The sequence below is a fragment of the Pteropus alecto genome, unplaced genomic scaffold (genome assembly GCF_000325575.1).
Source record: "Pteropus alecto unplaced genomic scaffold, ASM32557v1 scaffold61, whole genome shotgun sequence".
Lineage (NCBI taxonomy): Eukaryota > Metazoa > Chordata > Mammalia > Chiroptera > Pteropodidae > Pteropus > Pteropus alecto.
The window spans coordinates 11442492-11453335 of record NW_006434835.1 but is presented as its reverse complement, the minus strand read 5'-3'; the positions used below and the strand labels follow the sequence as shown (position 1 = coordinate 11453335).

General features: G+C 33.1%; 1 protein-coding gene and 1 pseudogene across 15 annotated transcripts in view; one reads left to right on the top strand and one right to left on the bottom strand.

Annotated features, from left to right (window-relative positions):
* Nucleotides 1-10844, top strand: part of PUM2 (pumilio RNA binding family member 2) — a 79022-nt gene that overhangs the window by 4538 nt on the left and 63640 nt on the right. The window lies entirely within an intron of this gene.
* On the bottom strand, nucleotides 4037-4145 carry LOC112478619 (annotated as a pseudogene).

Genomic DNA, 10844 nt, shown 5'->3' with positions numbered 1-10844 from the left:
AAATATGGAATGTATTGTGTGATTTTGTTTAATACCAAAAAGAATTATATATAAACAGCTACTCATGTCTTCCATTTCAGTGACTAGGTCATTTATTAACATCTACGTCGTATTTTATCAGCACTTTCAGCATGATTAAATGCAAAACATTAAGTTTTTTTTAAATCGTAAAGCCTGGATAATTAAAACCCAATTCAACATAAACAGAATTAAGCTTTGAGGTTTAGAGAGGATGATAGCTCCAAGTTTTGCCTACAGATGTTTTCTTGGATCATGTTGCAGTTGAAGTTTTCATCCAAAGGAAAGCCTCTCTAAATTATGTGGCTCCCACACCAGCAAAAATAGGAGAACTCGAGGCTCTTGCCAAAGATAAAATTGTTTGCTAATATTTATGTTTGATTGAGAAGGTATTTATGGAGTTAATATTTGATGAACATTCAGTCTATTTGTTGCTGTGGATATTTAAATTGTATCCTTTCGGCAAGCTGAACTACCAGAAACTTACACATTTTTTTGAGGTTTGCAGTCCAGACTGTCCAAAGATGTTGGTGCTAAGTTATCCCTTGTTTTTAGGGAGTTTATAGTCAAGTGGAGAGGAAAATGATTAAACTTGTGATTAAAGTGCAGTACACTAAGTGCCACCGTGGTGCTGCATGGTGCTGCGTGGATTCACGTAGGTGGACACTGCAGGGGTCAGGAAAAGCTTTCCAGAAGAGGTAAAGTCGAGTCTAAAAAGACTTAGAGAAGTTAATTTAGACAAGAGATGGGTGGAAAGGCATTCAGCCAGAGGGATTAGTATGTGTAGTGACTCTGATGGGGAGAATGGCAGAGCTTAAAGTGGAGGTAGGGAGAATAGAAGAGATAAGACTGGAGAGATAGGTGGGCGCGCCACCAGATTGAAGGGTTTTATCTAATTTGGACAATCCTGAAAAACTTTGGAAATCCAAGATTATGATTTAGGAAGATTTAGACAATATTATCCTGGAACCTTTATAGAATTACTGTGGAATTGTTTTCCCTGACTTTCCTTGAGAGACTGACTATAAAAAATGAGATTATGAAACCTTGCATCTGTTAAGAGAATGTCATTGAAGATATTTTCTTATAACTCTGTGTCCTCTGTAATACTCCATATTAAGAAATTTCTTTTAAAGCTTAGTACTAGAAATGAGGTTGCTTCCAAGGAATTGGTATGATACTTTTCTATGGATAATGAGAATTTTATGTAATTTACTGTATACCTTTTATCTTTGTATCGTCAGAAATTAAACTGAGAGTATACTTACTATTTTTGTTGTTCAATATTTGCTTCATTATTTTCCAAAGATTAGTTTTGTTTATTGTGTGTATTCCCTATGAGATAGTGTGCCTTCTTCCAAAATTTTTTACTTAAATGAAGAGTAAATTTCATTTAAATTGTACTCAAGAATATACCACAGACTCTTTTTGGGGTATATAACTCTACTCCTTTCTAATTTTTTTAATTAAAATTATTGGGATGATATTATCGGTTAATAAAATCAAATAAGTCTTAAGTGTACAATTCAAGAACACATCATATATATATTGCATTGTGTGTTCACCACCCAAGGTAAATTTCCTTCCATCTCCAGATATTTGACCCCTTTTACCCTTATCTAACTCCCCTCGCCCCAAAATCTTAATGTGTATTTTATCCCTGGTGGTTAAACCTTCTGGGCACCAGAGTTGGCTTCCTTTAGTAATTCATCTTTTTTATTCACATTGCTGTTAGGAATGAAACAGCATAGAACTGGAGTAGGGTGGCTTCTGTTGGGATTTTCTGAATTCATATCAGCAGTAGTCTTGGGTGGTAGAAGTAACGAATGGCAATTTTTTTTAAACCAGTTCACCTTTTTTTCCTAACTTGTCAGAGAATACTTAGAAATCAGAGAACAATTTTGTGAAATACTGTGAAAGCTAGAAATGATGTAAGTCATGTTTTGTCACAGCATACTGTCAAATGTTAAGGATCTTAAATGATTTGATTGGCTCCATATTTTTTTTACACTTTGATGAATATATCAAAGAGTAGGGCAGAACTTAGATGAAATGGTTAGAAAACTAAGTGATATTGGCACAGTGCAGTTCCTTTAAATCAGGTAATGAGAGAATATTTAGATCTACAAGTTATCTTTTTTAAGACCCAAAGTGTCATGAAGGTGTGGCTAGAGATATTTACTATAGTAGATATTGGGTATACATGTAGATGCCTTTATATTGCCTTAAAAACCCTTAGAAGTTCACAAAAGTGAATATTTCTCTTTAAAATGATGCCTAGGTTATAAGTCATGATATATAGCTTATATATAGGTATATTTGTAAAATATTTGCATTATGCCATACATAAGGCATTGATTTCCAATCTAATTTGACTCTAAAACTATATAAATGTGTTTAGTGATTTTTAACACATATTTTGTTTTTTTAATTCCCATTCCCCACCCCCTCCACTTTGGCAACCATCACCTTGTCCTCTCCATCTATGGGTCTGTTTTCTGTTTTGTTTCCTTTTATTAATTTATTTTGGCTTTTTAGATTTCACATGCAGGTGAAATAATATGGTATTTGTCTTTCTCTGACTTATTTCACTTAGCATAATACCCTCTAGGTCCATCCATATTGTCTCAAATGGCAAGATTTCGTTCTTTTTTTCCACTTACAGTTGACGTACAATATTATATTAGTTTCCGTTGTACAGCAGGAGATTTCATTCTTTTTTATTGCTGAATAATGTTCTAGTGTGTATATATCTATCACACCTTTACCCATTCATTTAACATTTTAAATATTTAAAAAATATTCAGAATAAAGAACTATAAAATGTAAAATAAAAGTCATGCATGCTTTTTCCCCCAGATGCGACCACTATTAACACTTAAGTGTCACTCTTGATTTTTTCCATATATGCATATACAAGTATGTTCGTATCCTGTTTTTTCAAAAATGGGATGATAGAAACAGACTGTCTCTCACCTTGCCATTTTACTTCCTATATGCGTAACTACTTCCACCTCATGTTTTTTAATGGGTGCATAGCTGATAATTTTATTAGTTTTTCTCTTACAGTATCTTTCTTTTTGGTCCCCTCCCTCATTACCATTAATATTTTATTGAACAGTAGCATAACTAGAACAGTTTGCTGAGTTGTGTTAAATGTTTTTTCTATCCTTATTCTGATTTACAGAAATTTTAAAGTCTAATGGTCATGTCATAGTGTTATTAATGCATTGAGAAATGCCAATTAAATGCCATGGAATTAAGAAAGAGATTACTTGGGGTAGGTTTCAGGGAAGAAAGTGGCCTTTGAGCTAAACTTGGTGGGATTGTAGGATTTGCACATGAAGAGATAAATGGTAAAAGCTAGAGAAGAGCTTTTAGAGAGTTGTATAATTAACATACCAACTGAGTGCTAGTTTATGCTTGGTCGGTATGGAAAATAGCTTGAAGCTTTTTCAGTCTTGCAAGTATGGATAGTATTGAATCCTCTGCCCTTTCAATAGCTTTGGCTTTTAGGGTAGGGAAATTGGCCACAGTTTCTTTATCTGTAAAGTGAGAATACAATACCTACTTTGCTCGATTGTATTGACTTAGATATTATGTACCTAGTATGATCTCAGGCATAAAATTGAGTGTTCAATAAATTCTCTTGTTCTCTTTGGGGAGTGTTATCTGATAAAAATAGTTCAAAGAGGTTTGGGTTCACTCGGAAAACAGTTTCTAGGGAAAAATTTTCGTATACTACTTATCAAAAATAATGATGAGGTAATAAGTGACATTAAGTTTATACAATAGCTTGGACTCTAAGTCAGTTAAACTTGAGAGTAATCCGGATCCTCTACAATCTGCAGTTTATAAATATTTTGTTGTTTTTTGTTTGCTTGTTTTTTAAATATTTGTCCAAATTCTACCTCTCCTTCAAGGCCCAACTTAAATAACTGTGGCTTCACATGGTCTTCTGTTATATTGTTTGTAAGAAATGTTTATACCCATATTTTACTTTTTTTTTTTTTTAAACTACCTACAGCACCTGGTATTCCTAGGTGGTCTCCCATCCAAGTACTAACCAGGCCCGACCCTGCTTAGCTTCCGAGATCAGGCATGTGGAGGGTAGCATTGCTGTAGACTATATTTTACTTTTTAAAGTAGTATTTCAAAGCAAATCCCAGACAACATGCTAGTTGAAGCATACATTCTCTTACTGATAGGACTTATTAGAAAATACAATCCTTTTGTTATTATCACAGCTAATAAAATTCCTTAATATTATCTGATACCCATTCTGTATTTAGATTTCCCTGATTTTCTCAAAAAATGTCATTTTTAAAGTTGGTTTCTTAGAACGAGGATTCAAGCTAGGTTTACACAGTATTTTGACATTTAAGCCTCTTAGTCTATATAATAATAGTCTTCCTCCTCTGCTCTCTGAAAATTTCGTGCCATAGATACCTTAGTGAAACCAGGTGATTATGTTTTTCGTTTTCTCCATATTCTGGATTAGGCAGTTACTTTCTTTTGTCATCTGTTCATATTGATCTTCTCTCTCTCATATTTCTGATTAACCAGTATTACTTAGTTCTAACAGCTTTATTAGGTAGATTGAAGTTTAGTGTGGTGTTTTGTTTAGTCAATAATTCTTCATAAGTGAGCATCTATTTAATGTTACATTACATCATGTAGCAGATAATGTCTGCTTAGTCCACTTTTAGGATGATGGCATAGCAAGTAACAAAATCACACTAATTTGGAAATACTGCTTTTGGGGGGCTCATTTTGTAATATATCTTTGACATTTCACATGTGTCTTTGACTCATTAGAGCAGAGCCACTTTGCGTTATCTAAGTTTATAAAAGCATGTCATCGTCATTACCACCTAAAGTTATTTCATCTGCTTCTCTCAGGTAATATCCAAAAGCATCCAAAACTGGCATTGATTGAGGTTGTTTAGTGTGCAGATAGTCTCTAAGCAGTATTTTGTTTTTCAAAATAAGGAATTTTCCTAAGCAGTGTTTTATTTCTCAAAAAAATCAATTGAGAAAATGACTCGTAATACAAGAGACGTTGTAATGACTCAAATATATATGGTGATTCTCCTTTCAGAGAATTTTAAGGAAAAAATCTTACATTAGATTTGTATATGTGTAAGTATATGTGTATTTATCCTATTTTGCTTACTCGAGAATATTTCTGTGAGATTTATCCTCAAAGCTAAAGCATTCTTGCACAGAAATGTTTGGTAAGTTTTTATTTAATATCTAAGTGCTGGTACTGAAATAATCTAATTTCTAACCTTAGAAGATTTGAGCTAGAGTCTTTGAAGATTTTCAGTTTCTGGGAGTCTTTATACAGACAACACTTATTTTTGCCAAATTTCATTCAAAACTTCAAACTTGACGTTTCCTAAACATAGTCAAATCAGTAATACTGTTCTTTATGCTAGTAAAACCAAACATACATAATTCCCCTGTGAAGTACATGGATAAACAAGTGGCACATATCAAAAATTAATGTGGATTTTGGCTCAACCATTAGCTAATTGACTTGTCTAACACGACTGGAAAAAGTATATGATTCAATTTGTGCCCCCAGAAAAATAACAAATTACTAGGTGTTGATGGTGATTAGTAGAAACTTCTAATATAACTTAAATCTGAGTTTAGCTTTACCTTTGTCATATGAATAAGAAAAGGCATTGCTAAACAAATATATTTCGGTGGCAAATTTGCAAAAGTGATTTAGTATGCTGAGGAGACTGAGGTATTCCTAAGGACTTTAGCGTCTTTTTGTTTGCAATGGATACCACTAATGCTCAATGTGATTATGTTTCTTAAAAACAGTACAAGGAGGATGACTACCAGAAATATTTTGTAAGCAACTTAAGTTACTCTTCGTGAGTACTGACTTATGTGAATTGAATTTTCATGTAATTTTGTTTCTGTAATTGATGCAGAAGATAGTAACAGCCCCAGGATATTAGAGGACTAATTGGTAGAAGTAGTGCCAATGGAAAGTTGCTCTAAGTCATTTTATATTGATAAGTGTCTAGCAGTACAAAAAGTCTAAAAGTCATATTCATTGTCTTTTCTATTAAAATGAGCATCACGTTTTAATATATATGAAGGCATTTATAGTTATTCTCCAGGTATTGGTTGATTTCATGATCCGAAGTTACATTTCATAAAATATAATTTTTTTTCTCATTCAGTATTTAGCATTTAGGTGGCTGAGACAATTCCTAGCCCCCTAGACCCCTGAGTTTAATTTCTACTATGGCCTTAAAATAAAACTAATTATAATACGAAAATATGATTAGTGTCATATGGTGGTAGAAAGTGCTTCGATACCATTTATTGTATCTCTAAATGAGATTCCCCCTTATTTTTCATGATAGGCATATGGTGAGGGGGGAATTGGATCGGATGCTGAGAAAAATTAGTATTCTTAATGATATAAATATACTTCTTAATGCATATTCTTGGTTCTTCATACAAACAGAAACCTTTTGGATTATACATTAGTATATATGAAAACTCACAGAACTTAACCAAGTTGTTATTTGATGTGCTTTATATTTTTCTCACATAATAAAGTAATAATGCTGTTTACAGGAAAATTAGCTACTTCAAGAATACTTTAGAGATATTTTCGGTTTATTTCCAGACCACCACAATGAAGCAAATACCGCATAAAGCGAGTAGTAATCATTTTGTTGGTACAGGGATTTGCCTTTAGTTTGCTAAAAAAATAAAAAATAAAAAATACAACATCTGTGAAACGCGATAAAGAGAAGTGCAAAAAAAAAAATGAAGTATGCCTGTACTGTTAGATTTTTTTTTAATTGAAGAAATGATTTAATTTTTCCCCCATCTACTGTACTGTTAGATTTAGACTTAATATAATACTGTTCTTTTGCTAGGAAACAATCATAACCTCAAAAACTAACTTTTTAATTCAATTTTACATCAAGATTACACGGGATCTATGGCCAAGATCCTGTGTAATCTTGATGTAAAATTGAATTAAAAAGTTAGTTTTTGAGGTTATGGTGTATCTTCTATATTAGCAAATTCTAATTGCTTTTTTAAAGAATAATATTGGAGATTTTGGCTCAGTAACATAGACAAAAAAATTGAAGACAGGCTCTACACCTCAAGCAGTACTATGTACTATAATTCCTGGATACGTTTTTTTCAAGTAAACATAGTCAATTCAATATTATATAACTGGTTGCTAGGTATTCTGTTGCTTGTTAAAAGATTGTTGTTTTCCTTCCCTAAGATCTATAGTTGTTAAGGTAAAGTTGCTAAATTCACGTCCAGATTCTTATATTTCCCTCGCCATCAGATACCAATATTTGTAGCGGTGTAAGATACAGCAAATTGGCATTTCACGTAAATTTTATAGTCCCACTTAGTGGCATATGTGCTGACCCTGCCCCTTTGGCTTTATTATTGCTAATATGGAGGTTATTGCAAGAGAGTCGAAACAGTGTTTATTTACTTTCTGTCCCATTGTCTTGCCCACTTTTCCTCCATTCTCTTCCTTATTATGTTTGAAATAAATGGTAATACCCTAAACTAAGAGGCTGAGTTTGAATCTTGTGTCAGATATTTTTTTTTTGTTTTAAAGTCTTTTCCCTGTAACCTACTTGGTCATTTAAAGAAAATAATAAAATCACCTCCATTTGAATATAAATCTGAAATCCCTAGTCATGATTTTAAAAATACACATGTAAATAGTATTTAAAAAAAAAAATTGAAAGCAAAGCCCTGATGCTTTTGATTTGCTCGTATTCGAAAAAGTGGTTTATCTTTTATTGAGTGAGTTTGTTCGTTTGTTCGTTTGTTCGTTTGGCGGAGCAGTCAAAAGTGCAAATGCACTAGAGCAGAGGTCAGCAAACTGGCCTACAGGCCGGACCGGGCCCACCACTCGTTTTGTTTTTGTTTTTCCCCTTTTGGCGGGACGTATTTTTTGGCTCACTGTCTAGGATTGGTTTTTGGATTTTTAAATGATTGGAGGGGGGTGGGGTGGAATCAAAAGAGGAATAATAATTTCGTGACACATGAAAAATATATGCAGTTCAGATTTTGCTGTTGATAAATAGAGTTTTATTAGGACACATCTGCACTCATTCATTTCACTATCGTCTGTGGCTGCCTTTGTGCTCAAAAGGCATGGTTGGTAAGCTGCAACAAAGATTCTCAAAGCTGAAAATGAAAACGTTTACCGTCTGCCTCTTTACAGAAAGAGTTTGTTGACCCCTGCACTGGGGCATGATCACCACAAACATAAGAATTGATCCACAGAGCTAAGAGACTTTGCATTTATCCGGAGGTTCTTTAACTTAGGACCTCATCTATTTGGACAACAGATAAAAACCTGGAAGTAAGCAGAAGGCTTCGGTAAAGTTTCAGTGCTTTATTCTTGAGAAAATTTCTTGTCTATACTGTTTTTTTTCTTTCTTAATAAAAATCTTCCTCTTACTCATAGATTATACAGATTTGTTGTAGAAAGGTAATAAGATACAGATAAATAGATGGGAAAAATTGGTGTACTCTGATCACTTAAGGACTTTGGTTTATTTCCTTTCAATCTTTCTTAACATTGCTGTATAAACTTTTTCTTATTACAAACTCAGATATTTCCCTGTAATCCACTTTAATAGCTATATGGTACTCCATTTTATAAACAGGTTGTATCATTTAACTATTGTGGGACCGACCGTTAAGCAGTTTCTAATTTCAGGATTTGCAAACAATGCTAATACAAACATCTTTGTACATAAAGCTTTTTTTATATTTAGGTTTTAATCTTAGGATTGATTCCCAAAGTTGGTGAGACTGGTTCAAGAGATATGCGCATCTATATATATGATGCCAAATTGCTTTCCTAAGAAAGGATTCTAACTTTAGAATATGTTTTTGTTTTTGTTAAAGGTAGTTAGTTTCCGTCTTAGAGACTGTTTACTCTTACAAGTCTACCATACTTGGATATCTGAGACTACAGATTACTGCACATTAAAAGCAATCAAATTATAAAGGTTAGAAGTGGTACCATGATGATCCAGCCAGATGATATTTAACCTGACAGCAAGGCTGGGAACTGAAATACTAACAAAAGCAGACATGAGAGAGAAACACTGAGTCCCACAAGAGCTTCCAAAAGTATCCGTTCTTTCAGGAGTAGTCTGTAATGATGCTCTTAATGATAACTGGTTTTGGGTGAGTACTTTTAATTAATAGCTCACAAAGCACTTTTGGATACGTTGTCTCATCGACAAGAGATAAGTAAATTAGGATTTAGGGGATAGACAACTTGCAAAAGTCAAACTGTCAATTTATATTCTGAATCTAAATCACATACTATTTCTACTCTACCTCATTGTCATATGTAAAATCTGTCCATTATGCTTTCTTTAGGATAGCAGAGTAATAATCAATTTTTTGAGCCATTTTCATCCTAAATAATAAAACCATTGTAATTTTGGCTTTAATAGAACATTTAATAAGGACAGTCTGTTCTTGGGATACAGATAAGATGTTCCATGGAAGATTACTTTTTTAAAAGACTAACTGGTACACTGAGCCCAAACTTTTGGGGTTAATATCATTTAATGTATGTTTACAAATTGAATTAAGAAGTCAAAATTATGTGGATACATTGTCAAGCTGGTAGGATTTAAATTTGTAGCATTCTTAAGAAATTAGAAAGTTGTATAAATATTAGATGATTTCCAGTAACAGGTTAGCAATATCTTGAAGCTTGCAGATGATTGGCCATTAGACTTGGGAAACAGTGCTTGGAAGAAATTGAGGCTGTAATGGAGTGGGAGGTCTAGAAAATAAAAGGGCTATAAAATATAAAGTTTAAGAGACAGTGAGATCGGAAATGTAAATTTAAGAAAAGAATGTGAAGGGCATAGAGTCTAGGGCAACATGAAATCCTATGAAGTACTTATAGAATAATGAATGGATTTTGTCCAAATTTAGAGATTTTAAAAGAATCATTTAGAAATCGAAGATGGTTAAAACAGACTGTACCAAGACATTATTATGAATTTTGCCATATTAAGATGGAGAACTGTGTGTGACTACAAAGTGGTAGGACACATTTGGACCAAGATTCCTTTTTTAATCTTTATTATTGGAAGGGGGGTATATAAATTTTCAAAATATATGTATATAAAAGAATTATATGTATGTGTTGTGTGATAAAAAAAGTATTTTGGTCTCAAACTGGGTTTTGCTTTAAAATCCAAAGTGTCGTGATGGTATGGCTAAAGATATTTATTATAGTAGGTATGTAAAGTGAATATGCATGTAAAGTGGTTCATCTACATTTGTTATAAAACCCAAGATAGTGTTGAAATTTTTGCTTTAAATGGGCATACGTATTTTGAAGAAATTAGGAGGAAAAAATAGTCCTTTGTACTTATGCACATACTTCCATTTTTGGTGCTCTTCATTCCTTCCTGATGATCTGCGTTTCCATCTGGTATCATTTCCCTTTAGCCTGAAGAATTTTTTTAAAGCATTTCTTGAGGTGGAAGTCTGTTGTAATGAATTTTCTTTTTATCTAAAAATGTCTTTCTTTTGGCCTTTATTCTTGAAGGATATTTCCACCAGATGATATTCTAGTTTGGCATTTTTCTTTTTAGTACTCTGGTTCCTTATATTCTGGTTTCTGTTGTTTCTAGTGAGAGTCAGTGGCCATTCATACGATTTCCCCCCCTTTATGTAATGTTGGTTTTCCTCTGGCTATTTTCATGATTTTCTTTTTAACTTTGTTTTTTAGCATTTTTTTATGATGTGTGTGGGTATGAGCT